The following is a 7,016-nucleotide window of genomic DNA, read 5'->3' as shown; positions in this document are numbered from 1 at the left end:
GGCCGCGTTTGACCATTTAAGGAAAGCCCTGAATTAGAAAGGCATCCAGACCCCGGGACGATAGGCCCAGGCGGCCTCCTGTCCCCCGCGCCCCCCGCCGTGGGGCCCGGCTCCTGGGGGTCTGCTATCAGCACACGGAGGGCTGGCGGCTCCGTCCGGGCCGTAGCAGACGGACAAACCCAGACGGTTCTGCCGAAGGCCGGGCTCTGCTGGCTTGGCCGGTGGTGAACGAGCAGTTTCCGTTCGAGTCACTACTTCCCGGCTTGTAAAGGTGGCCATGGGCTCCCCGTAAACGCTTCTCAGGGGCGCCCGGCCTGACTGGCATGGTGGCTCGGAGACAAAATCCCCCAATTTTACAGATGGGGACACGGGGTCTGAGCGGCGAGGATCAGGGCTGGGTTCTCAGCTGGCGAGGACCCCGCGGGGCTTCTGGCGGGGGGCAGGCTCGCTACAGGAGAGGGCACGTCCGGGGAGGTGGGTGGGAGCCCCCACACGCGGCCCTGTTCCTCCCCCCGCACCCCTCGAGCACCCGTGGCTTCCCTGCCCCGCCCCCCTCCTCTTTGCTGTTCCTTAGCTTCTGATTGTCCATCATCTTGCCCCCTGGCCTTTCTCGTTCTCCCTCCAGGTAAGGGGCACCTGAGTCCACCTCCTTGGCCAATCGGGCGCACGGTCACTGTCGCCCAGGGGCTGTGGGCACCTGACGCTGTGGCCTGCACTTCGAGTCCCTGGAGCCCACAGCCTCCGGCACCACCTGCACCACCACACAGGCTGCAGTCGGGCTCAGCCCTGCTTCTGCTAGAGCCACGGGGGAGGCCCCAGAGGGTGGTGCCGGGCCAGGCTGTCCCCCCACCTCCCACCCCTCAGCCACCCCCCTGCAGCTAGCTGGTGCAGTTGAGCCTCCCTGGGAGGGGGAGTCGCCCCCGTAGTAAGGCCAGCGCACCTCCCTGGCTGGTCCCGGAGGGTCTGCTTACCGGCGGCACGGCCTGCCTTCCAGGCCCCCTCTTAACTTGCTTGCACCTGCCAAGACCCCGTTTCCAGATGAGGTCCCCGCGCTGAGGTTCGGCGCGGACTGTACCCAGGCAGGGGCCAGGGGACACTGGCCAACCTACTGGATTATGTGATCGAAAACCCAACCGAAAGAGCCACAGGCCTCAAAAGGCGCGTGGGTTCAAAGTCCAGCAGAACGGCACACTCTGTTCCACACGGTGCCCTGCACTTCACCCACGAGGACAAATACCCCACCGCGTAAGAGTGTGGTAAACGTCAGCGCCCACGTAGCCGCCCCTGGGGGAGGACGGAGAAGGAGCAGGGGGCAGCGGAGGGGCGCTGTGCCTGCCGGGTGCCGGGCGGCCTGGCCCACATCGCTGCGCTGGTGACGGACCGTGAGGGGTCTGGCCGCGCGGCCTCCCAGCCTTGCCACCCGCGGGAGCCCCAGTCCAGGGCCAAACCCAGAACCTGCGGCCCCAGGAAGGCTATGGGGCCGGGGTTCCGGGGGAGGCAATGCCTCTGCTCCGAGGGGCGCTACAAGCTCTTCCCCCTCCTGGGGGATTATCCTGCAGCTCGGAGCTGGGGTGTGGCTTCCACTTGGGGTCATCCGCTTCCCGTTCCTCCTGGGGCCCCAGGTGCAGGTCCTGGGGACTCAGACCAGAAAGGGAGCTGCCAGCATTTTGAGGTCACATCTGCACATGGAAACCGAAGCCGCTGCACACGCTGGCTCCCTGCGAGCTGTGTCTGGCCGGGACGTCCCCAGGGACACCAACAGGGCAAAGTCCCGTCCCCGTCGGCCGGCGTCCAGGGCCATGCCTTCGGGTCTGTGGAGTGGGGTGGTCCTGCCTGCGCTGGGGTCAGGGGTCCCCGGGGGCATCTTTGTGACCCATCATGACCCCAGCTAAGAACCTCAACCCCTCCTGCCTGAGGCCACGGCTCTTTGCTCTTGAGGATTGTGGAAAACCCCTAGGAAGGGGAACCTCTGGGCCTGCTCTTCTGTTTTTCTTTAGAGAGATCGAGAGAGAGAGTGAGAGAGCGAGAGCACGTGTGTGCTTGCGGTGGGGGGAGCTGCAGAGGGAGACTGAGAATCCCAAGCCGACTCCTCGCTGAGCACAGAGCCCGACACGGGGCTCGATCCCATGACCCTGAGATCGTGACCTGAGCCGAAACCAAGAATCAACGCTTAACTGCGAGCCCCCCCGGGTACCCCAGGTCTGCCCTCTTGTCCTGCCCCTGGGGAGGCCCCGTGTCCCCCTGGAGTGGCCTCGCCCAGGCAAGCAGACGCTGGGGTCTCTCACCCCCTCCCTCTGTCGCTGCTGCCTTCCTGTTCTGGCACATTCTGGGAGATGGTCCCCGGGCCATGCAGTGGGGAGCCAGCCAGCTGGGGCCGGGGGAGGCGGAGGGGGGCCGAGTCCTCCGACCCCGGGGAGCCCCGAGGGTGCCCCTGAACCGGGTGCATGGACGCAGGAGCGCCGTGTGAGCGACACGGAGTCTGGAGACACAGGCGCCGGCTTCCAGCATGGGCAGGGAGCCCGGGCGCTCGGGAGGACGGAGCTCTGGGGATTAGGGGTGCTGAGAACATGGCAGCAGGGGAGGAGGGGGCAGGACAGGATGGCAGGTGAGGACGCCGGGGGGCCGCAGGCCGCTGGGTCCAGGGCGGCACGGACCGAGGGAGCGCGGGGCTAAGGCTGCCCGGGGCTGCGGCAGCCGACCGGCCACACTAGCTGGAACGTAGGCAGAGGGGCGACGCCACACCGGACGGAGGGATGGGACGGGACGGACGGGACCCCGGGCCAGCCCGAGGCTCCAGCAGCGAGCCCAGGTGGCCAGGCTGGCCCAGGCGACGCTGCTGCCTCCCTGGTCCCGGGGTCCGTCCTGAGGCAGGCGTCCCCCTCGCGGGATCTGGGGCGCTCAGCGGCTCCGGAGCAGGGGCAGACCCAGGGGGTATTTAGGAAGCAGCCCTGCCCCCTGGCAGCCCGTCTCTGTGGACGCCTGAAGCTGACCCCTCACGGGCCCTGCTCCCGAGGCCAGCGAGTGGCGGGGGTGGAGGCTGCCCCATGAGGACGGGACGTGGGCCGTAGGCCCCGGGGTGGGGGAGCCAGCGAGGGCGCAGGCCCAGGTCCCATGGACACAGTGCGGGCCGCATGCCAGGGACGAGGAGCCTGGAGCCCTGACCTCGAGCTCCCAGGACGCGGGAATTGTCGGGCCGGCCCTGTGCACACAGGGTTTTTAAATCTTCCTTTTGGGGTACAGGGGGCGGGGATGGCTCGGCCAGTGAAGCATTTGCCTTCCACTCAGGTCGTGATCTCAGGATCCTGGGATCGAATCCTGCGTCTGGCTCCCTGCTCCGTGGGAAGGGAAGCCTGCTTCTCCCTCTGCGCCTCCCCTGCTCATGTTCTCTCTCTCTCTGTCAAATAAATAAATAAAATCTTAAAAAATAAAATAAAATAAATAAGATAAAATCTAACTTTTATTTGTTGCCCGCGTGGTGAGGTCAGCAGATCAGGAAATGACCGGTCACTGAAGTTTGGGGCGCAACACATGCCCTCGCGGGGAAGCAGCGGGCCGGCGAGTGGGGGCGGGAGCCTCACTGTGGTTTCCACGGGAAGGAAGGGCTGGGCAGGGGCAGCCCATTTGCCTAACTTGGGCGGGCTGGAGGGGCACGGGGCTGTCCCTGGCCGTCTGGCTCCTGGCCCCAGGGTGATGGGGGCAGGGGATGGTGGCCTGGAGCACCCGGGGTGTGGGCTCTGCCTGGGAAGAGTCCCCCCCCCCCCAGTGTCCAGCACGGTTGCCGCACACTGTTCGGTGCAGGGAGAGGGAGCAGGGGGTGGTCCCGGGCCGAGTCCTCCGCTTGTCCCCAGCAGGGTTGGCCAGGCCGCGTCTCCACGTGGCGATCCTGTGTGTCCACAACGTGGAGGGTCTTCATCCTTGTTCCTGTCGCCACATGTGGCACTTCGAGAGGACACCGTGGGGGCCCGTTTGGCCCAGTCCTGTCCCCCCAAGGGCCCTCGGCGCACTTTCGATGAAGAGGATTGTGGTGGGAAGCCGGCTGCCCAGCATGTGAGGGGGCGCGGTGGGAACCTGCCTCGGGGGGCTCGGATCCCGCCAGGAACCCCAGAAGCGGCGTCCCAGATGCTCGCAGGCTGCAGCCCGGGGCGGGGGAGGGGGCGCTCCTTGCTGACAGCCGCTCCCCCACCTCTGACGGGCTCCCGCTGGCCCGGTCTGGTCGGGTCAGGGCTGGAGGGGGCCGAGACCTCTCCAGGAAGTGGGGGGACCTCGGGGGGGAAGCCATGTTGGGGTCACACCACCCGTCGGTGGCCGAGCCACGTCTGGAGCCCGGCGAGCGGAATGGTGGACGGGTGTCATCTGAGCGGGCCTGACGCTCTTGGTCAGCGCTTCCACACTCAGTCTGGTCTCAGAGAACGAGCGGTCCTGCACCATCCAGCGTGTCCCCCGATGCAGGGTTTCTGACACACAGGTGGCAAAGCCTGGAAGCGGACAGTGGCCCCCGGGCCACTCTAGACGCCGTGGGTGTGGAGCCTGGCTGTGCCCCCTGCTGCATACCAGGAGCTCTGAACCCCGTTTCTTCCTGCATAAAGTGGCAATGACAGTGAGGGCCCTTGGGGGTGAATGAGACGAAGATGCTGGGAAGAGCTTGGTGTGGCGCTGGACATTGGTGGGGGCCAACACCAGTGCCCACGGGTGCCCCTTCACCTCAGTGGGCTGGAGGGGGCCCCAGGACACCCACCAGGCCCAAGGCCAAGGCATGCACTGATGCTGCCCCAAGCCGGCAGGAGAGATGAACTCTGAGCCAGGGCTACCACGGGCCACACTGGGCTACTCTAGACCATGCTGGGCCACGTTGGGCCACCCTGGGTCACATTGGGCTACTCTAGACCACACTGAGCCACCCTAGGCCACCTTGGGCTACTCCAGACCACACTGAGCCACCCTGGGTCACATTGGGTCACATTGGGCTACTCTAGACCACACTGAGCCACCCTGGGGCACCCTGGGGCACATTGGGTTACTCTAGACCACCGTGGGTCACTGTGAGTCACATTGGGTCACTCTAGGCCACACTGGGCCGCCCTGGGCCACCCTGGGCTCTTCCCCAGCGCCATGCCCCTGACCACAGTGAGGTCCGGGCCTGGAGACCTCGGCCTGTGCCGCCCCCCTATGGGATGGCTATGCTGAGAAGGACATTTTGTGCCACCCCCAGGCTGATTTGACTCAGGCCGTGTCTCGGGTTGGTGGCGGGCACAGCGCGGGCAGAGGGGGTGGGCCCAGTAGCTTCTGCGGGAGCTGAGCACCTTCAACATCAGCCCCCGACTCCTTGCTAATCAATGAGAAAACTGATAGAACCACAGTGAATCTCCAGGTTCACATATCGCTCCACACTTGGGAAGAACTTTCTGGAAATGCAGCACACACACAGCCCCTCACCCCCTCTGGCCCCACGTCTCTGCAGAGTGGGACTGGGAGCCCTTCTCAGCTGTGTGTGGAAGGAGCAGGTCTGGGGGTGGGGGGAGGAGGGTCAGGAGGATGCCGGGTGCCGAGTGCCCCCCAGACCTGCCACCGCAGTGCTCTGCACGAAATCGTCCTCCTGGCTGCCCTTCAGCCCACCTGGGCTCCAGCCACGCTGGTCCCCGCGGGCAGGGCCTGTCCTCGCCCCGTCTTCCGTCCGTATGCTGGCTCATTCGCATTCACATTCATTTTTTTTAAAAGGCTTTATTTATTTATTCATGAGACGCAGAGAGAGAGGCAGAGACACAGGCAGAGGAGAAAGCAGGCTCCCTGCAGGGAGCCCGATGTGGGGCTCCATCCCGGGACCCCGGGGTCACGCCCTGAGCCAAATGTGCCCCCCAGGCGCCCCTCACATTCATTTATTTTTTAAGCTATTGCAGAAGGGACAGCTCTGGAAACAGAGACCGGACTCCCTGGGGGAGACCCCCATGGCCGGGACCCCTGGCAGGGGTGAGGCACTGACCCGCCCACAGCCCACGGGCCGCCGGACACAAACCCCCAGCCAACAGGCAGCAGGGGCTCGGCACCCACGGTGACTGCACCCCGAGGGGCGCGGGGCAGAGCTGCTGAGCAGGCGGCCTGGTGGGGTGTCTCCTGTGCTCAGCCCCGGGGTGCATCTCGATTTCCCTCCCCCTTCCCGTAAAACAAGATCCGACACAACTTTAAGGGCCACACGAGAGGAAGTGTCCAGAAGCTGTCCTCCTGAAGTCCCCTCCCCCATTCCTTGGTGTTGGCACGGGCTCTGCGTCTTTCCCAGATTCCCACACGGAAGCCCTGACCCCCGAGGACGGGGTGGATTTGGGGATGGGGCCTTCACACGGGGACGGGGACGGGGACGGGGCGGGAGTCAGGTGGTGAGGGTGGGGGCAAGGACCCAGACACGGTCACAGGGGAGCACGGGAGGACACATGGACAGGACAGAGAGCGGCCTTGGGGGGAGCCGCCCTGCCCAGGCCTGGACCCCCATGCCAGCCTCCAGGACGGGGACGCCCCAACACCCGCTGTGCTTTGTGAGGCCACCCCAGGCCCCAGGATGCGTTCACGTAGATGTTACAGCTTACATAGCAATACCCCCCCCCCTATGCGATCTTCCCTGCCCTCTGGTGCCGTGGGGGGAGCGGGGGTGGCACCTTGAGGCTCCCCCATTTTTCGAGGAGGACCACAGTGGGCAGGTCGGGCTCAGCCCCCGAAGCCCCGGGGCGCTAGGGGGCTGCTCCTGCTTGCGCCCCGCAGAGGCTGCGGCGGGGGGGGGGGGGCCTGCTCTGCCTGGCGGTGCTGTGTCGCCCTGGCCTCGGCGGAGTCCCCTCGATGGATCCATGGATGTCAGCACCTCGTGCTTGGCCCGAGGGCATCCGCTGGCCCCGTCCTCTCCTCGTGCTTGGCTCCTGGTTGCCCCTGACCTATTTCCGGGAAGGGCCCCCCCCGCCCCCAGCGAGAGCAGAAGCGGTTCAGGGAATCCTTTGGGGAATTTATTATGCAAAGAAAGTTCTTCAGCCACTTGT

This window comes from Canis lupus, chromosome 31, assembly GCF_011100685.1.
Source record: "Canis lupus familiaris isolate Mischka breed German Shepherd chromosome 31, alternate assembly UU_Cfam_GSD_1.0, whole genome shotgun sequence".
NCBI classification, from domain to species: Eukaryota; Metazoa; Chordata; class Mammalia; order Carnivora; family Canidae; genus Canis; species Canis lupus.
Note: the sequence above shows the minus strand (reverse complement) of the source record.